The sequence below is a fragment of the Eubalaena glacialis genome, chromosome 15, assembly GCF_028564815.1.
Source record: "Eubalaena glacialis isolate mEubGla1 chromosome 15, mEubGla1.1.hap2.+ XY, whole genome shotgun sequence".
NCBI classification, from domain to species: Eukaryota; Metazoa; Chordata; class Mammalia; order Artiodactyla; family Balaenidae; genus Eubalaena; species Eubalaena glacialis.
Window position 1 is genome coordinate 72,345,522 of NC_083730.1, and position 21,760 is coordinate 72,367,281.

General features: G+C 36.8%; 1 protein-coding gene across 12 annotated transcripts in view; it reads left to right on the top strand.

Moving 5' to 3' along the window:
- MTMR3 (myotubularin related protein 3) overlaps positions 1-21,760 on the top strand; it is a 133,527-nt gene that overhangs the window by 56,118 nt on the left and 55,649 nt on the right. For 10 of the 12 annotated variants that reach the window (XM_061170236.1, XM_061170240.1, XM_061170241.1 and 7 more), the window contains exon 2: positions 16,755-16,807. The exons of 1 other annotated variant lie outside the window; for it this stretch is intronic. The gene's annotated coding sequence lies outside the window, so the exon portion shown is untranslated. Of the gene's footprint in view, positions 1-16,754; positions 16,871-21,760 lie in introns of all 12 variants that reach the window. One more of the 12 variants, XM_061170237.1, reaches the window with a different exon arrangement.

Genomic DNA, 21,760 nt, shown 5'->3' on the forward strand with positions numbered 1-21,760 from the left:
TGATTTATATTTGAGTTAAAGTAATGCCCTAACTGTGTAAACAAACAAACAAACAAAAAACAACTCCGATATACATTATTCAATTATGATTTTACTAAGGAAATAAGGCCGAATGTTTGAATCACGTGATTTTGTTACTCAGGACTTTGGGTTGCTGGTGATAGAAACTGAATTAGAGCTTAAATAAACAACAAGAGAAGGGGTGGCTTTACTGGCGGAACACTGGAGCGGCTCACATAATTGAAGAACTGTGGCAGGCAGCTTGGGGATTTTGAGGACTGGAAGTGGGGGTAGAGTGTCTCAAGTATTCTAGCTTTGCATCTCTCTGGGCATTGGTGTGGGATCCTCTCAGGTTTCTCCTGGTTCATAGCTGCACAGTCCAAAGTCTCTTCTTAGTGTCTCAGTAATATTTTCCATGGTGCCCATAGGCCAAAAAAATAACAGTTCCATTTATAAAGTGGTTAGGGCCAAACATCCTTAGTATTTATTTCCTAATGATTTAGTTATTTGAAAAATTGATACATGCAATTTGAAAGAAAACATTTTAATTTCCATATATATGCATGTTGGATACTGCACAGATTCTCAAGCCTTAGAATCAGATCAGACATTACACCTCTGTTTCCTGTTCCACACTGATTGTTACGTGCTGCTTGCTTTTTATCATAGCAACTGCTAAAACTCCTGCTTCTTAAAGAAATGTCACTGAAAGGAATGTTTTGTGAGTTAATGTTGAAATTATGAATGACCTCAGATAGTCGTTTGTGTGGTCCACTAGATGTCAGTTATTGTCGTTTCCCTTAAAAACTAAAAACAGTCCTGTAGGGCCCCTGTGAACTTACTGTGGTAGGCCCAGGGTGACTCGGTGCACAGTGAGGGGACTGAGTCTAGTAGAAGAGAAGGATTCTCATTGGTTCCCCCTTGGTTCATGTGGTTGAGGGAATAGGCTATGACTTGGTTAACCTGGGTTACTCACCCAATTCCTGTGCTTAGAAGGGCATAATATTCCATTGTATGGGTATATCAGTTTACCTATTTCCAGTTGTTTAAAAATTGTAAACAGGGTGTAAATTAACATCTTGTATATCTGTGACTGTTTCTATAGCATATAGATTCTATTAAGTCTCACCTAAGACTTAACACTTGAAAAAAGTTTTATGGATTTGAAAACATGATTATTTGTGCTTTGAAATTATCTGGGTAATTGAGGATCAGCGACCTAAACCTAAGAGCTAAAACTGTAACACTCTTAGAAGAAAATATAGGGGAAAAATTTCATGACGTTGCATTTGGCACTGATTTATTGGATATGACATCAAAAACACAGGCAATTAAAGAAAGAAATAGAATACACCGTCAAGAGAGTGAAAGGCAACCCAAAGAATGACAAAATATTTGCGAGTCATGTCTGATAAAGGATTAATATCTAGAATATATAAAGAACCACAATGCAACACCAAAAAACAACCCAACTAAAAATGGGCAAAGGACTTGAATAGACATTTCTTCAAACAAGTTATACAGATGGCCAGTAAGCACGTGAAAAGAGGATCAGTATCACTGATAGTGAGGGAAATGCAAATCAAAACCACGGGATACCACTTCACACCCATTAGGATGGCTATTGTCAAAAAGCGGAACAGTGTTGATGAGGATATGGAGAAATGAGAATCCTGGTGTATTGCTGACAGGAATGTAAAATGGTACAGCTGCTGTGGAAAACCATGTGGTGGTTCCTTAAAAAATTAAACATAGAATTACCATGTGATCCAACAATTCCATTCCTTAGGTATCTAGCCAAAAGAAGTGAAATCAGGAACTCTTAACAGATTTGTACATCATTGTTCATAGCAGCACTATTCACAGTAGCCAAAAGGTAGCAACAACCTAAATGTCCATCAGTGGATGAATGTATAAACAAAATGTGGTACGTACAGTCATCCCTCGGTATCCATGGGGGATTGGTTCCAGGACCCTGTGGTGAATACAAAAATCCAAGGATGCTGAAGTCCCTTGTATAAAATGGCATAGTATTTGTATATAACATACACACATCCTCTGGAATGGTTTAAATTGCTTCTCGATTACTTGTAACACCTAATATATATAATGTAAATGCTATGTAAATACAATGTAAATGTTGTATAAATAGTTGCTGACAGGCGCAAATTTTTTTGCTTTCTGGAACTTCCTGGATTTTTTTCCACCTGAATATTTTTGATCTGCAGTTTGTTGAATCTGCTGATGGGGAACTTGAGGATATGTAGGACCTACTGTACATACAATGAAGTATATTTGGCCTTAAAAAGGAAGTTAGGGATGATGAAAAAGTTCTGGAAATGGATAGTGGTGGTGATTGCACAACAGTGTGATATACTTAAGGCTGTTGGATTGTACACTTAAAATGGTTAAAATTGTAAATATTATATGTATCTTACCACAGTAAAAAAAAAACCCTGAAAAAACCACCTTAGATTTGTACTTTGTTATATTTCAACTATACCTTAATAAAGCTAAACAAAATCTTGGAATAATCTAAAAAATTTGTGAAGACTTTAAAGATGATGAAATAATAAACTGCATAGTTTTGAAAGACAATTTGTTCTACAAAGTAATATTCTTATGGAGGCAGGTCTGTGGAACAGGCAAGCAACTGATATATTTTAACTTTAAAAAAAAATTTATTAATTTATTTTTGGCTGCGTTGGGTCTTCATTGCCCTGCGCGCGGGCTTTCTCTAGTTGCAGCGATCGGGGGCTACTCTTTGTTGCGGTGCACGGGCTTCTCATTGTGGTGGCTTTTCTTTGTTGTGGAGCACGGGCTCTAGGCGTGCGGGCTTCAGTAGCTGTGGCTCACGGGCTCAGTAGTTGTGGCTCGCAGACTCTAGAGCGCAGGCTCAATAGTTGTGGTGCACAGGCTTAGTTGCTCCGTGGCATGTGGGATCTTCCTGGACCGGGGCTCAAACCCGTGTCCCCTGCATTGGCAGGCAGATTCTTAACCACTGCGCCACCAGGGAAGTCCCGACATATTTTAACTTTAGGAAAACTTTTAATTATCCCTGGTGGCACCTTCATCCATATGGGATGAAAATATGTCTTATTGCTAAATGGTGCAAACAGATTTGGAGGGTCATATTTTAGAGGGTCATATTTATTGTTACTGGTGGTTTGCTGTCAGAAGAGAGAGAGAACAAATTTCTTTTTCTACAACGGGGTTAGGATTGGGCTCTCTACTTACCATATAGGGTTCTTACTAGTGATAGAGATGAAATGGAGAGTATGCCTATTAAGTTCACAGATGACTTGTAAGCTCCTTGGAGAATAGAATTAGAGTTCAGAATTATCTTGACAATTGAGAAGATGTTGTAAAGAGTAAAGATTTTGAGGAACGTGTCAAATAGTATACTTGAGACAGTGGATAATAAAACACTGATGAAAATCTCTAGTTTTGTGGGAGAATGAAACTGAATAAAACCTATACTGTTCTTTGAAAAATATCGTTGAACGTGTAGTAAGTATGTAAGAAATAAACATGCTCAATATTACAGGGGTTCCTTACTTGGATACTCTTTATGAGCAGTAAAGTTAGCATCAAGTTTTACTGTAGTAGCGAACTTATTTAATGGAGAGGCAGTGTGGTATAGATACTTATAATGTAAACTGTTTAGCCAGAATGCCTAGGTTTGAATTCTGGCTTCTCCACTTAGCTGGTATAAGTTTAGGAAAGTTACTTGTTTGTATATCTGTTTTTTCAACTGTAAATGGTAACAATAATGGTTACTACTTTATAAAATTATTGTGGGGTTAATTGAGTTAGTATACATAATACTTTTAAAACAGTGCCTGACAGAGGGAAATGCTCAATAAAAGTTAACTGCTAATAAAACAAGCTTGACAGCTGGCCACAGTTGACTCATTAATAGGAGATTATACTTGTTTCGTTTGACTGTTTTCTCTCCCTGTTCTTGCTGTTACTTAAAAAATTATTAAAAATAATTTGGACTTGTTCTTCCTACGCAGCATGCCAAATAGTATTTCCATATTTTTTGATGCTGTAGAGTCAGCTATTCATGTGGATGCAGTACTATTCAGGTTCTTTGCCAATTATCAAAAAGCATTAAATGTATATGACTGAAAAATTATCTTGGCTTCAAATTGGAAGAAACTGCTTTATTTCACCTTTGTCAATTCAAGAAAGGTTGAGAAAAGGAAAGAGGAGGAGTCCAGTTTTGGGGGTAGAAGCAAATATATTACACAAAGAATGGGACATAAAAAGGATGCTTTAGAAGTGGCTTGATCAAGGATTCCTGCTTTCATATGATGGCCTCAAAGAGATCAAAGAGGATTAAGACCACCTCTTTCTTGCTGTCACTTTTGTGTTCCATATCTTTGTTTTGAAGCAGTATTTCTAGCTTGACAGAAATGACCCTCATTTTACACAAAAGCAGCATTCTGTTAATAGCAGTTCAGGACTGATATTACAGTTGTTATCAAGTTCCTGTTTGCTTCAAGAAGTTTTTACATGTTAGTGAAACTATAGTTACAGTTTTCTGGTTACATATTATCTATTTTTAGTGTAATACTGGAACGTGAAAGTAGAAAGCACTCCAGTTTTCCCATGATTGTAATGAGAATTATCACCTATAGTTATCTTTAATTGCTTATGAGAAAAACTTTTATGGTATCTCAAAACTCTTAAGCTTGGGTACATATCTGAAGAAAATGAAGACATTAATTCGAAAAGATATATGCACCCCAGTGTTCATAACAGCATTATTTACCATAGCCAAGATACGGAAGCAACCTAAGCACCCATCAACAGATGAATGGATAAAGATGATGTATATATACACAATGGAATACTACTCAGCCATATAAAAGAATGAAATCTTGCCATTTGCAGCAACATGGATAGGCTTGGAGGGTGTTGTTCTTAGTGAAATGTCAGACAAATACTGTATGATGTCATTTATGTGTGGAATCTAAAAAATAAAACATACTAGTGAATATAACAAAAAAGAAACAGACTCACAGATACAGAGAACAAACTAGCGGTTACCAGTGGGGAGAGGGGCAAGTTAGGGGTAGGGGACGAAGAGGGAGAAACTACTAAGCATAAAATAAATAAGATACAAGGATATGTTTTACAAGACAGGGAATATAGCCAATATTTTATAATTATAAATGGAGTATAACCTTTAAAAATTGTGAATCACTATGTTGTACATCTGAAACTTACATAATATTATAAATTATACCTCAAAAAAACTTCTTAAGGAGAGAAATTTCATTGATCAAAACATTTTGAGTACCTCTTGAGGGAACTTGCCTCTGTGTGTTTGAGAGAGAGAGAGAAGAAAAAAACGGAGAAGGAGGAGGGTGAGAGAGTTGGGGGAGGGAGAGAAGTAGACCTAGGTAAAAGAGAATAAATGTTAAATCATGTGTACTTGCAAAAATGTAGTGAAAGTTTAGTGGTTTGGAATACTAGAGGAGCTCTAGGGATCTGGTTGGTGGAGAAAGGGCCAGTCTGGGTATAGGAAATAACATAAGCAATGGCAAGGAATTTGGAATGGACACAGAATGTCCTAGAGGGAAGAATAAGATTTTCATGTCGGGGAGACCTTGTCATTAAGAAAGAAGGTCCTCATTTTGGGGAGGTCTTGTTGAGAGGTATGTTTAGATCTTGACAAGTACTATGATAGTATCCTGACAATTGAGAATGTGTAGAGAATAATGGTTAACATTGCTTGGCTCAGTCAGTTAAGTGATTTCTTCTTGGTTAGCCTCAAATGCCTACGACTAAAATTTTTGCTTCAGCAAAATCACATTACTTTTTTTATTTTGGACTTTGAAAGTTTTTAATGAGTAATGGAAACTTATACATCTTTCAGTCCCAAGGGTTTATTCTGTATGAAGAAAGGCAGGTAGAAATGTTGGATTTATGGTAAGAACTAGAATATAGAGGTTTAAATGGGAATGGGTGTGCTTGAAACATTTATTCAGTGGGTAGGTAATAGGAGGCTCTGGTTAATTTCTTGTATTGACCTAAATTATGCTTGTTTTTTAAATCTAGGGAACAGTTATTGAGCATGTTTCTTGTCCTCATCAGAATTAGTATTCATTGAACATTGATTAGAAAACTATTAATGTTATCTCCATTTTACAGATGAGAAGACTGTATCACTTTGGGAAGTTCACTCAGTTTGGAGCCAAAATTCACATCCAAAACAGTCTGATTGTTGCAGAACCTGTGCTCTTACCTAGTAAGCTATATTGTAATGCCTCTTGTTAAGCGGTAGTGGTAAGGCCCTTGGGTTCAGATGTTGAGTGTTGAGTGGGAAAATGACCTATCTAGATAATCACGGTCTAGACAGAAATGTAAATAATTATAATGACATGTAGTAAGTGTTATAAAATAGAGCTGTATTGAAACTGCACAGTGAACTCTGAAGGGAAAGTTTTCATGGTGAAATTAATGTTTTCAAGCCAAGTATTGAAGGATATGTTGGATTTATCCAAATGGATTAGGTGGTATGAGTAAATCAGGCAGAGGTAGTAGCAGTGACAAAAGCTCATGCATGAAAAATTTTAAAGAAGCCTCAAGTCGTTCATTCTGGACATGTACGCCACAGGGCATATCTTTTTTGAGCAGGGACGTTTTATGGAAATGTCTGTTGACAGGATCGATATGCCAGGTGATGTTCAAAGAGGAATTGACCAGAATCAGTTCTAAGTTCAGTTGTAACTGGTTATTTTGTTTCATAGGTAATAAGGTCTAAATAAATTTAATTCAGCAAATGTTTGAGAACCAGTTTGCTAGACCAGTGGTGGTGGCCCTGGTGGCATGGAATGGAAAGATGGAAATTGAGCATTTCAAAGAGAGCAGTGGGAGATGGTGTCAGATTTTGTTATTGGAAAGTGTCAGATGGTTTCCAGTCTTGAAGACCTAGGCTGACGAAGATTCCCAATGGAATATTAAGAAAGAAGATATGGTGGGGGAAGGGAAGGGAGGCCAGTGATGGCTTCTGTTTGGAATATGTAGAGTTGGAGGTGCTTCATTGACAGTCCAGAGGAGATCTGGTATTCTGCTCCTGTGCCAGCAATAGCAGTCAGGATTGGGGAAGCTGTGGGAGCTCTCACGTAGTAGTAGCAGAAACGTTGAGAGAGGCTATCATTTGTATGGGGGAGGACTGGATGTTGTTGTTTATGGCCCTGCTCAGGCCTGCTTTGAATGGTTTCAGACTTTTAATGAATTGGAAAAATAGGTCTTATGAAGCAAAATGAGAGAATAAAGCAGCCCGAGGAAAGACAGGTAGCAGTTTGTCTTATGAAGGATTTGTATTAGCATATAGTGCAGTATAACCCAAATCTCTCATTAATATATTACCTACATGATTTTTTGTAGTATCTGTATACCAAATGATAATGCATCTTAAAATCAAGTTTTTTTCTTTCTTGGTGATGTGTAAATTTAATGGTGTGCCTTGACTTCGGTAGCATCTCAGAGTCAATAGAATGCAGAATGTTTTTTCCAGTGCTCATTAGCATAAGTATATAGTTTTGTTTTTTAAAGGCCTTTGTGTTACATTTACGTCCTCTCAAATATCACCAATGGTATGTATACCATACCATGGAAACAATTGAAAAAATACCTATATGTTGTAGAATATAGGTTTTAGGTTAGATGTTGAAGAGTAAATCAGTAGAAAATGTAAACTCTTCCCAAGGTTTTTATATTTCTTTGCATTTTAGCATATGTGTGTCCTGACTAAAAACAGAATACAGAATGTTGTCCATTCATAGGCCTGATGTTTACCAGAGAGCTTGGGTAAATGCATTATTTCTTACACCTGTTTTAGACTTCAGTTTCTTTGACAAACTATTTTCATGTTGGAAAATGCAAGAAACATGAGTGGCTCAGATTGACCTTGAAAGTGTGTTACTGTTCTTAGTAGTTATGTTCACATGCTTATTGGAAACTTGAGAATTCCGGTTACTTGTCTGTGTGGATTTTTTTTTTTTTTTTTTTTTTTTTTTTTTTTTTTTTTGGCTGCACCGCGCCGCCTGCAGGATCTTAGTTCCTGACCAGGGATCGAACTCCTGTCCCCTGCAGTGGAAGCTTGGAGTCCTAACCACTGGACCACCAGGGAAGTCCTAGTACTTAAGTTTTTTGATGTATAAACAATATATTTAGAATACTCAATATGTTTAGAATAGGTTGATATTAGGCTGTATGTTTGAGCAGTTTTTCATCTTGTTTTAGAGAATATTTTACCTATATTTTATTTTTATTTATGTATTTATTTTTTAAATAAATAAATTTATTTATTTATTTATTTGGCTGTGTTGGGTCTTTGTTGCTGCATGTGGGCTTTTCTCTAGTTGCGGCGAGCGGGGGCTACTCTTTGTTGTGGTGCGCAGGCTTCTCATTGCGGTGGCGTCTCTTGTTGCGGAGCACGGGCTCTAGAGCGCAGGCTCAGTAGTTGTGGCGCATGGGCTTTGTTGCTCCGCGGCAGGTGGGATCTTCCCGGACCAGGGCTCGAACCCGTGTTCCCTGCATTGGTAGGCAGATTCTTAACCACTGCGCCACCAGGGAAGTCCCTTACCTATATTTTAATGTGCTTACTATGAATATAAGTAATTTAGCCAGCATGTTTTTTAAAAAAGCTTCCGCCCCCTTCCTTTTCTGATTAATGGATTAAGCAAATTGATAGCTTAAGAATTTTTAAAATTCAAGATTTGGTTTTTGTCTTCAGTTTGAACCTATGACTTGTCTTGAGGTTTTCTGAGTGGTTAATTTAAGTGCAGTTATTTAAGGACAAAGGAGAACCCTCTTTACTTAATAAGACAGCTTTATTTCTTATTAGCTTAGGACTTTTGCCCTCCTTTTCTTAAGTAAAGCATGTTTGTGAATTCTACTTTTTGACTTTAAGCTGAAAATTTTTTCTTCCTGTATATTTTGATGGCAGTTACATGTTTCCCTCTGTTTACATGAGATAAATATTACTAGTTTAAAAGGGTGGGTCTTTTTCTGGGGATCTGTTGAATTGTATTGGTCTTAAAAGGATTCTTAAGAAGGTGGTGTTCTGGTCAAGATGATTTCTGGTCTTTTGGCTATTTAATAATTGAGGAGAATTGAGGAGGTTATTGGGTTTTTATTGGCTTGTTTTCAAAAATATGAGTAGCTCCCTACCTAATTGCCAGAATATAAATTTTAACTAGGCCAGCAGGAAGAGTGGATTCTTTTTGTTGCACATATAGCCTCTACTATTGGAATTTTGTTTCTCTTTTCCGAATGTACCTATTGGCTAGTTGGAGTTGGACAGTTTATAATTGAGATGACAGCAGTTAAAAATTTAAATCCGTTTTTTCTCTTCATTGTTAAATTTTATGCTTAAAGGATGGTTTTGCATTTTCATTCAGCTTTCTGGTCCTTGTCCATTTTTTTTTTTTTTTTTTTTTTTTATTTATTTATTTATTTATGGCTGTGTTGGGTCTTCGCTTCTGTGCGAGGGCCCTCTCCAGTTGCGGCAAGCGGGGGCCACTCTTCATCGCGGTGCGCGGGCCTCTCACCATCGCGGCCTCTCCTGTTGCAGAGCACAGGCTCCAGATGCGCAGGCTCAGCAATTGTGGCCCACGGGCCCAGTCGCTCCGCGGCACGTGGGATCTTCCCAGACCAGGGCTCGAACCCGTGTCCCCTGCATTGGCAGGCAGACCCTCAACCACTGCGCCACCAGGGAAGCCCTCCTTGTCCATTTTGATGCCAGTTACTCTGCATAAAACTAAGTGGAGTGAACCAGAATTTTTCTGAAGAATCTGTTTACAGATGGGGAGAGAAACATTAACATTCCTATATATTATTAATAAACTGATAAGCAGTATGCAGATTAGCTAGGTTTGGAATACTGATAGCTATTTTTTGAGTGTAGTTTAATTCCAAATTTTTCCTAGAATTGGTGTTGAATATCCCAAGTACCTAGGCATAATAGGAAAACCATGTCATTTATACATGGGCATACTCTTGACTTCCTATGGTAAGTAGACCTTCAAACTAAGTTGCTCGTCTTTCTAGAAAAGAAACCTCTTTTCCAGCAGTGAGGGCGGAGGGTTGGTGTAAAAAGGGTGGGGTTTGGAGAGTCTGTTTTTGCCCCTCTAGGGCAGGGTGCAGAAGCAAAGCATATTAGAATAAACAGTGTAAATTTGCAGATTTCAAAATGACATTGGTATATTGAATTCTGCATAATTTTTTAGTTGTCTTTAACAAAAATAAGTTTTTTGGTCTTTGCTACCTTACTGATTTCTTTTTCTGAGTACATAAGAAATAGCTCATAATTTAAGCCTTATTAAAAAAACCTTTTGAGAACCTGTTATAAAACTGCTCATCTTCATAGGGATTGGTCATTTAAGTGTTTTGTCCAAGAAAATGCAGTTATAATTTTATTCTTTGAACAGTAGGAGGCATGGACAGAGTTTGCAGTCTCATGTTGAGATAATCGTGATATTTTAAGAGGGGCAGAAGTCATTACAGGATTATAATTAGGAAAATTTAAGTTTCCATGAAGAGGTATGCACTTTCTGATTAGGAATCTTTCTTTTTTTAAAAATAGAACATTTGACCTATGCATTGCCCATGAGAACTTTGATTTAGGACAGTGTAGGGGAGAAAGGAGGGGGAAACAAAACTACTTCTTTCCTCTTTATCAGAGGTTAACTGAGAGCAAGTGGCAGGACATTAATGAGCATGCAAAAATTTGCCTTCTCAATTTCCCAACAGTAGACCTTGGAATTAGTCAAAGAAACAAAAGTCAGGAAACATTTTTCCAGCACTGGGGCTAGTCTTTCTGATCTTTCCATAGCAGTTATAAATACTGAACTACCCCTGGCACTTAGATGAAATGATCCTGCTTGGCTTTTAATTTAATTAATTTCTAATGCTTTGAATGCCTGGATTTTCTATCTCGATAACCGAGACTTAAGTATTTGGTTTCTGTTAGAGTTTTTTTTCTTAGGAGATAGGGAACATTTCTTCATTTACCATGGTGAATCTAAATGCTGCCTTATAAAATTAGATTTAAAATCCTTAATTTCAGTAGTAAAATGATACCTGTCTTGTGACTTTTCATGGAGGATACAGAGTCAGAAAATAACGTTGCAAATTACTCATAGAAATTCCTTATAATCCTATTAATGATTTAATATATCTGAGTTAGTAGTATGAAGTGAATGTTTTCTTCTTTTTTAAAAAAATAGTATTTATTTATTTATTTGGTTGCACCGGGTCTTAGTTGCGGCTTGCTGGCTCCTTAGTTGCAGCACATGGGCTCCTTAGTTGTGGCAGGCGGGCTCCTTAGTTGGGGCATGTGAACTCTTTGTTGTGCCATGCATGTGGGATCTAGTTCCCTGACCAGGGATTGAACCCAGGCCCCTTGCTTTGGGAGTGCGGAGTCTTGTCCACTGCGCCAGCAGGGAAGTCCCGTGAATGTTTTCTTTATAGAAGTGATTATAAAGAGCAAGTCAAAACATTAAAAAAACCTTTTTTGAAATTATTTTTACCCTCTTTAGCAGATTGTATTATATCTTCGGTTTTAATCTTTTCTGGTCACCACCAGAAAATGTCTTCACCAAGACATCATGTATGCTCCCCCGCCCCCCTTTTGTATAAGGATTAAGTTTAAAAGGGAAACACTTGTAAAATAAGTGATTTTAAAAGGTACAAATCAAATTTGATAAAGTTGGTTTGACCACAGCTGATCTTTTCTGAGAACATGGTCAGGGCTTCCTTTTGCCTACGTGAGATGTGAAAAGGAAAAAGGTGTATCTGAAATACAGTCAGATCTTAATGTCTAAAAATGCTAGAGCACAGTTTCTTTGCTTTTGACTTCTCACATTTTTGGGTCCCATTTGGAAAAGCAGCTGTCAGTATTTCAGCCACTTATATGAAGACAAATGATCTTAAGTATTGGTCGCTAACCAACTGTTTGCAATTCTGTCTATTGCAGATACTCCTTTGAGGAATGTATTCAGAACTTCTCCCACATTAAAACAAAACAAAACAAAACAAACTCCTCATAGAATGAACCACGCTCTGTACCACTAATGTAGTCACAGAATTATTCAAGATTGATCTTCGGTCATTATCTATTGAAATAGAATTGTACTTGTTAGAGTGAACATTATCATTAATGTTGCTGGTTCAAGAGGCTTACTGCTAGTAAAAGGCTCTTTGATACAGAAATTTGATTATAACATGGAGTTCATCTGACCGTTTCTGACAACTTACTGGATTTTTGTTTTTTAAGAAGATGGTTGTTTTTTGCTTAGGAAATGATAATATTTTAGCTGCTTATCTGTGTCCTACAGCTGGCAGAGGAATGCAGTACTCTGACCATGAATTTGCGTCTGGATCCCTGAAAACACACAGACCTTACTTAGTGTTTTCAAAAGAGGTAGAAAAGACATGTGGCATCTTTTTAAAAGTTTTTTTTAAAATAAATTACCTTGTTTGGAAAACTCAGTGAGTTTTCCAGGACACTGACTCAATTTTGTATTTAGTTTCTTTTTACTTTTTTTTTTGAAACATGGTCCTAATAAGTAGGGGGGAAAAGTCCAACTGAGAGCATTCAGCCATACTTTTTATTTTATTTTATTTTTTAACATCTTTATTGGAGTATAATTGCTTTACAGTGGTGTGTTTCTGCTTTATAACAAAGTGAATCAGCTATACAGCCATACTTTTTGAACTGTCTCTTGGTTTTTATTTTCATTTATAGTTGGCTTCAGCAGCAAAAGTTTAGAAAACTTGAGGTTTGGGCTCCTGTACAGGGAGTAAGACCAAACCACAGTAGTTTTACTCAGTTGCTAAATGCTTGGGTTTGGGGTAATACTAGTGATTAAATCATCTCCCCACCATGGAATAATCTCCCCAACATTGCCATAGAATCCTAGTTTGGGAAGGTCATATCATCCATCAGATATCCGAAAAGTTACTAGGTATAAATGAGGGAAACACTAAGAAGCTGAAAAACTTGCCCAAAGTAGTAGCAGTTGTAAAGTCACTTCTTAAAATTTAACATCTCTGAATTACTTTATGACCTCCACACTCAAGTTTTGCTGTCAGTGTTTCTTACTATGCAGTGCATGTGCAAGAAAAGCCATTTCTTTCACATACAGTGAAAATAAAAGATTCCTTTAAAATTACTCAGTGTTGCCTTCTTAAAGTTTTGAACCCTCAATCATTCCTGCATTTGAAAGTGAGACAGGGCTGTAAAAAAATACTTCATGGGGTGGGATAGGGAGTGTGGGAGGGAGACACAAGAGGGAGGAGATATGGGGATATATGTATATGTATAGCTGATTCACTTTGTTATAAAGCAGAAACTAACACACCATTGTAAAGCAATTATACTCCAATAAAGATGTTAAAAAAAAAAAAAAACCTTCATTGTTCTTTTGAAGTTAAAATGTACCCTAGGCAAAAAAGTGCTGCTTTAGCCACCCTCCCTTGCCCTGGACACCCCAGCCCCCCCCCCCCCGCCCCACACACACACATTTTAGGAGGCCTGGCCTGAGTCTCTTAAGTTTTTCCTTGTGAATTTGGTTTGACCTAATTAGTTTTTGTAGTTTGGATTCACTTATTATATAAATGGCCCAAATTGGTGTGCCTCTTTGTTGAAGCTGATCTAGTAGGTGGCATATACATGATAACAAACTATTCCATGTAGGTGTCCATTCCTTATTAGCCTTCTCAGGGCCTCCATGCCCTTCCTCTTAATCAGTATCTCATTGTCTTCCAGAAAGACATTGACTGTGCTTTGCAGCTGCACAGTAATATCTAGTATTTTAGTATTTAATAATCAAGTATGTTTTTATTTTCCTTAGGGTTTCCTCTTGAAATAGATAAAATTCTATCCATAGTATAATACATGATTGTAAAAAAATTTACTTTTTTCGGATAACTGCAAATTCTTTTTTTTTTTTCTTTTAACACTATCCCCCAGATGGAACTTAAGGGTGACCATAGTTAACCCTTGCCCCACACTGCTGCCCTGGCTGGCTGTTCATTAGTGCTTTATGTGTTTAAGAATCCCATGTTATTAGACACTTTAGGTAATTGCTTAGATTTAACATAACCACTTTACGTTCTACCTCTTCAAATATATGACGGTTCAAGGTCACCCAAACATAACTGTTCCTACTCCGAGGTGTACATGACTGGTATCACAGGATATCATCTGGCTTCATGAGAAGGTAGCTTGTGGCACCAAAGAGCTTCTTTCAGACTTACTTCTACATGGCCTTTATCTGGCAAATAGTCCTAAGAGGCATGGGCAGTTTTTAAAATTTTGTTGGCAGTGTTTCACAATGGCATACTTGTTTCCAACTAAGTAGATGTTTGGTTGTGGTTAAGAGGAGTCATTGCTGGCATTGAAGCAGACCTGCCTGAACCTTTTTGTTGAATCTTCCTGTTGTTTGGTCTATGTCTTGGAGCTTTACACCTGTGGAAACTATACACAAACACTTTTGTATTAATAGACTTATCATATCTTTGACAGAATAAATTACCAAGTAATTTCTAAAACATGTCAGATGATCCTTGTAGTAGAGGTAGTGATTTCTTTGAAGTAAATGTAACACCATCAATTCATTCTTACCCCTAGACTTAACCTGTCTCTTGAATTTAATCCCATTTCACCCCTAATTACTGGCTGGACATACATCTACTTGGGAGGCCACCTTTAAAGTCAGTGTATCATATCTGGTGTTGCTTCCTTGGAATCTACCCTTCATTTCTCAACAATACCGTTGTTTTTCTACTCACCACAGGCCTTAGAATTTTGCAGTTATCTTTGACAACTTGCTCTGCCCTCTTTTTTCCATTCCTAATCAACTACCAAGCTTAAGCAATTAATGCTTTCACTCATTTTGGTGTCTTCTTCTGCATTTTTACTATGGTTGAGACATTGGGCCCTTAGCAGTTCATATCTGCATTACTAGTCTAGGAACATCCTAAGTGACTTTTCCCCTCCAAACCATCCTACTTGCTGCTTTTTAATACCACCATTTTCATGTTGTTATTCTCCTGCTCATAAAGCTTTTGGTTTAGTGCCATCGAATGAAATCTAGATTCCTTAGCCTGGCATTCAAGGCCCACAGTGTGTCCTATCTTTTTAGTCTTATTTTCCTGAACATGATTGGTATTCTGACCTATTCTTTATTTCTCAAAAATGTGCTTTCTTCCCACTGTGGTATTAACAGCCATCCTTACTTGGCTTCCATCCCCTCTTTCTCTTTATTTAAATTCCACCAATCTGTAAGACTCAAGTTGAAGTTCTCCACCTCCTGTGAAGCTTCCCCTGGGTTGTCTCTCCTCTGAACTCTGAGTACTTGCATGTCATTGGACAGTTAACCTTGTAGTACTCTGATACTTCTTGGGTTACAGTGAACTATGTCTCATCATTTTTTGCGTTTAATACTTAAGTGGAATGTGCCTTCATATATATTGTTTTATCTGGTTCTTTTTTTTAACAGCTAAGGACAAAGAGACCCAGTATCTGTTCTTTTTAACAACTGTTTTCTTATTATCCTAAATAAAATTCATAGATGATATAATGTACCTACAGACGTAGTTTTTAAAAAAATCAACAATAACCTTACTGTAGTATAAAGGAAAAATGAAAAAAATTTGTAACTTGTATTTCAGTTTTCAAATACTCAGCAAAAATTAGACTCTAGAAAGAAAAGTTCCTACAGATTTAAAACCCCTGAACTTTCCTGCTGTACTGTGTTGTACCGCCTTAAACAACTTAACAGGCCCAATCTTGATACTAATACGATTTGTATCTGAAGTTGCAAGTTATGAATAGCCTTAGTTCCTTTCCCATACAGCATGTGGTCAATACAGCCCAGCCTGTATTAAACTAAAATTAAATTTTACAAAATTTAAATTAAAAGTTACTGGGAGACAAAAGGACTACTTGTAAAGTGGTTAAAACACTTTATTATTACATATTTAGCCGCCTCTTATATGGTTCTTACTTGTTTAAAAAATGGTTCCAGAGGTTATGGCAATAATGTGATATGTTGACTGACTCTTTAACTTTAGGACTTTGATATTTTGTACAGTCCTGTTCATATATGTGACTTTATGTCACATAAACAGCTCAAAAGGATGAGTTGCCTGCAAATACTGAGAAGTCTTTACAAAGGAATCAGGTTGATTAGGTCTTTTATCTCTAAAGGTCAGATTGTTGCCTAGTGGTGACAAGAATTCTTTGTGTTTAGACAGTACTCCTGCCTCTCTGATTTTTTTCTTACACAAAAAAGACCCCTTGATAGAAGCCAATTATGTGTACAAATTAAACTACCAAGTCCAAACCTAGGTCTCCGGTGATCTTCTTAGTTTTTTAAAGTACTTGTTCGTTTAGCGGCAAAGGTTTACCTGAGAAGCCATCAGAAATGATGCTAGATTGATAGAGAAAAACTCTTAAAGAGGAGTATCTATAGGTTCTTGGAAAGTTCTATCTGTGCAGTTTTGTAGTTTCTAAAAGCATGCTAAGGCCGGACTTGGCCCATTTTGCACAATTAAACATTCTAAAACCTGTGGTTGACTAAATAGTTAACATTGTAACAATTTAAAAAATAATGTATTGTCATGGCATTCCAACTTGTAGAGAAAAGACTTGTGGGATATCTAAGTGGCTTAACTTGATACTTAGGATATTTGTCATTGTAAAACTACTGTTTTTTCTTTTGCAGATTTTCTTGTGAAACGTTCCAGTAGAAAAAGTTCTTGGGACAAACTTCATTTGGTAAGTTTGTCCCACTACCTCCTGCCCCCTACTATACTCTCTGCTGTTCTGAGGCAGCAAAAGGTAATTTACAGATGAGTTTTGGGGGCCTGTTTTGTCTGTGGACATAATTATTTAGGTGAACCCTTGTATGTTCACTTTAATGTTAAATCTCAATATTTGGTGGTTTGTTTTTTTTTTTCCCCATTAGGACTCAAGCCAGATTACTTTTCCCATATATAATTGTGCCATAGTATAATATACTGTGCCTAGAAACTTGTATTTAAGTTGAGATTAAATGAGTTGTGGCCCTAATCTTTTGTTTAAAATAGTTCTTAACATGATGTTCTTTTAAATTGAAACTTGATTCTTATTTTGAATTTTCTTAAATTGTTAAATCTGTGTGAAAATCGAGGCCTCATTACTAGCGTTAGTGGTACTAATGTGATGTTCAACTAGAAAATAACTTCTAAAAAATTTGTTAGTCCTGTCCCCAGTGTGGATGTTAATCCCTGTCCTGTCCTTTTTTTCATAGACCTGTGTGGATCTGTTATTACCTAAATCTTTATTACTGCCTCTTTTTTCTGCCATCTGTCTAATGGAGGAAATTATTATCTAACTTTATTGAAAAGAGAAGTTGCTGTTTTGGTTTTAAGTTTCTGGATCCAAATCATTCCCTTGTTCCAGAATCTTTAGCTTGGCATTGCCTCCAGATTAAGGATCAAGCTCCTTAGCATGGCATTTTAGGCTCTTTATAAGTGAGCTTTAAGCACATCTACTGCAACTAGGCACTCATTTCCCCCATACATCTAGAACATCTTTTGCTGTAGCCACCCTTGACCTACTTACTGTCCCTCAAATACTGTCCAATATCTTGCCTTTTTTTGGGTCTCATTCTTTGCTTGTGCTGTTCCTGTCCCCCCTTTGTCTCAAAATCTGTCTGGTTCAGCCATTAAAAGTGCGAGTGTTCCACGAAGCCTTACTTGAGTGCCCAGTTCAGAATCCATTTCTCTGTCTTTTGCATCCCCATGGAATTATATTTCTACATCTCTTATCACACTCTGCCTTATTAGTTATGTTTGTCACCCCACAGGATTGTGAACATCTTGAAGGCAAGAACTATCTTCATGTTTGAATTTTCAGATCACACCAAACGTTCCCTGAGTCCTGGGATACTAGTGTCTTCTCAGTATAATTTCATTTTAATTAGGATTTTTGTTTTTGTTGTGTGTGTTTGGTTAAGAGTAAGGGAGAAGAATTAGATTCTTTTGTTCTAGTAGAGAAGAATTAGATTCTTTTGTTCTAGTAGAGATTAGTTATCATCTTGTTGATTCAGGATACTGTTTTTTTCCTTTCTATATAGGAAGGATTTATATAGTACATATAATGTGTCTTTGTAGTCCAAGTTGCTCAGTATCTCACTTGGCTGAGTTATTGTTGGCAAGTGTGAGTTTTAGTTACTGATTAAGGAATTGAGTAATTTCTTGTTAACAGGTGCCTGAAAGAATGAGATTCCATGTTAAGTAGGAAGATAAATGTCTTACTTCGGTAAAGATTTCTCAGAAGTCACATTTCTGAGACTGACACTGGAGACCAGTGAAGCCTGCAGATCCCAACTGTCAAATTCTCATACATACATTAAGAAAAGAGAAATCATTTGACTTTGCTTCAAATAAGAATTTTACTCTTCATTTGGCCTAGCAGGGTGCATATTAGACCTTTGGAGAGGAAATGTAATCCTAATGTATTACTTGACTCTTCAGTGTTTAATTTTTTTAAAAATATTTATTTATTTATTTTTGGCTGCGTTGGGTGGGTCTTCGTTGCTGTGCACAGGCTTTCTTTAGTTCTGTTAGGCGGGGGCTACTCTTCATTGCAGTGTGCAGGCTTCTCATTGCGGTGGCTTCTCTTGTTGCTCTAGGCGCCCGGGCTCAGTAGTTGTGGCGCATGGGCTTAGTTGCTCCGCGGCATGTGGGATCTTCCCGGACCAGGGCTCGAACCCGTGTCCCTTGCATTGGCAGGCGGATTCTTAACCACCGCGCCACCAGGGAAGCCTGATGTTAGATTATTAAATTAATTTTGATACCAGGAAACATATTATTGGAATTAATATAATGTGGGTTCCAAATTAAAAGACTAAAGAGAGATGACAACTAGATCCAATGTGATCCTAGACTGGATCCTTTTATGGGGGGGCGGGGAAATCTCTGTAAAGGATGTAATTGGTTGACCAAATTGGAATATAAAAAGTAGATTAAAGTACTATATCAGTGTCAAGTTTCCTGAATTTGAAAACTAGTTCTGTGGTTATGTAAGAGATTATTTTTGTTCTTATAAAGTATATATTGAAGTAGTAAGGGGTAAAGAAGTAGCATGACTTGCCTTAAAGGTCCCAAAGGTCATAGAGTTTAGTGAGTGGCAGACTCAGGACTCCTGTCTCTTCTGCCCTCAGAACCATTGCTTTACATCCCTGATTATTTTTTTTGATGGCTTTATCTTCACACTCTGTCTTAGGTCAAGTGAAAAGCTTTTATGCAATATTATTTTGAATTTCCTTTTTAAAAATGTCTTTGTAGAAAAGTTTATTTTCCTAATTACAAGGGTAAAGTAATTCTAAAAGTATAAAAACAAAGTCCCTATTCCCACTTTCTTCCTTAGAGTGGTAACCATTGTTAATCATTTTTCTGTACATGTACAAACATGTTTCTGGATTAATACAAATAATGCTTATGCGTATTTTTATTTTAACCTTTCAAATTACAGAACATTAGAACTTCTACCAAGTTGATAACTATGAGTTAGTGAATTATAGTTTCATAAATGGAATTAGTATGTATAGTCTTTGGCAATAATGATCCCCCCCACCAAGTGTGTATCTTTTCACCTAGTAAATTTATTTTTAAGAATCAGGGCTGCAGAAATAGTGACTTGTGCAGAGATATGGGCAAGGATGGTTATTGTGGCTATTTTGATTGTAATAGAAAAGTGAAAATAATCTAAATATCTCAGTAATTGATGAATTGTTAGGTTATGGTGTATCGGAATATAATGGAGTACTGAACTGCCATGTTGAAAGTATGTAGTGACGCAGGAAGGATTTGGTACATTGAGGGAAAATGTGCAGAACAATGAATACAGTATGATCCTCCCCCCTCATTTTTTGGGGGTAGATTATGTATGTCTTTGTATATAAACAAAGAAGTGTCCTGGACAGAATTATAAAATATTAACAGTAGTTGTAATTATGTGTAGTTGAAGCAAAGGGCAGCAAAGAATGAGAAGGGAAGTTCTACTTATTTCCTTAAAAAATAACAGATTTGAGATATAATTCATATATTGTACTATACATTTGACCCATTAACATATACAGTTCAGTGGCTCAGTATATTCATTGTGCTGTGCAACCATCACTGCAGTCAATTTTAGAACATTTTATTACTTCAGAAAGAAGCTCTCCATACCCTTTAGCTATCACCCCCCTTACCTTCCACCTCCCCCAGATCTAAGCAGCTACTAATGCACTTCCTATCTCTATTAATTTCCCTATTCCATTTCTGTGAAGTATGATATGTGGACTTTTGTGACGGCTTCTTTTACTTGGTATAATGTATTCAAGGTTCATCTATATTGAAGCATGTATTAGTACTTTGTTCCTTTTAATTGGCTGATTAATACTCCATTTTGGGATATACAACATTTTGTTTATCCATTCATCCGTCAGTGGACATTTGGGTTGTTTCTGTCTTTTGACTAACTTGAATAATGCTGCTATAAACATGTGTATACGAGTTTTTCTGTAGATATGTTTTTGTCTCTCAGACAAAATTCCACTCTCTTTAGGAGTGGAATTTCTGGGTCAGGTGGTAGCTCTATGTTTAATTGTTTGAGGAACTGCTAGGCTGTTTTCCAAGGAGGCTGAACCATTTTACACTCCCACAAGCAGTATCTGGGGACAGTTGCTTGCTTTTGACACCTGTATTTTAAATTTTCTTAGAAGGAGCATGCATTACTATTACAACTAAAAAATTAAGAAGTGTTGAACTACTTTTCTTAGGCTAACAGTAATGACTCAATTTCTTCCTTTTGGTGATAGTATAATTACCATTCTGGAACCCAAGTTTTGTAAGTCAGTTGTTGACTACTTTTTAATGATTGGCTATATCTGCTCTTTGTAGTATTAATATTATAAGGACCTCCAGCAGCTTCGTGATTCATATTGGTTGCAGAGTACCCATGATCTTGGCTTTTTCTTATGAACTTGGAATTCCTATAGAAAGTTTTACCTTTCCTCAGATGTTTAAAGCAGCACCTCTTACTTTGAACTATGTTATCTGTTTTCTTATCTCCCCTCTTGCACCATAAATTCTTTAATCTTCCTTAGCCCCCACATCTAGGCCTTTACCTATTACTGTCAATTATACTCTAAAATAACTTATATCCTTATGCTTTTATTCCATCTGCACTGCCTCCATTCTAAATCAAGCTACCATTTTCCTCCCTGTAATTGTCTCCTGATCCTCTTTATTCTTTTTGTTCTCTAATCCATTCACCACACAGTAATCAGAATTATTTTAAAATCAAATCATATGACTCGGCTGTTTAAAATCTGTCAATGAACTTTTGACACTTGGAATATAATCTGTTGCACTTGGAATATAATTTATACTCCTTACTATCTACATTATCCTCTTGTACATTTCTCCATCTTCAAGTTGGGCCACTCTTCTTTCTGCCTCAGTACATTTTAGCTATACTGGCTTCCTCTTTTTAATCCTTCAGAAATGCCAAAGTCTTTTCCTTGTCAGGAACACATGCTGTTTTCTGTACCAGAAACTGGCCTTGCTGCACAGAGAGGCCTTTTCTGACCACCTTATCTAAAGTAGGACTCCCATACCCCCACCCTCTCAGTCTCTGTCTCAGCATCCTGTTTGTTTCCTTTATCACATTGAGCACAATTTGTAATTATAATTATTT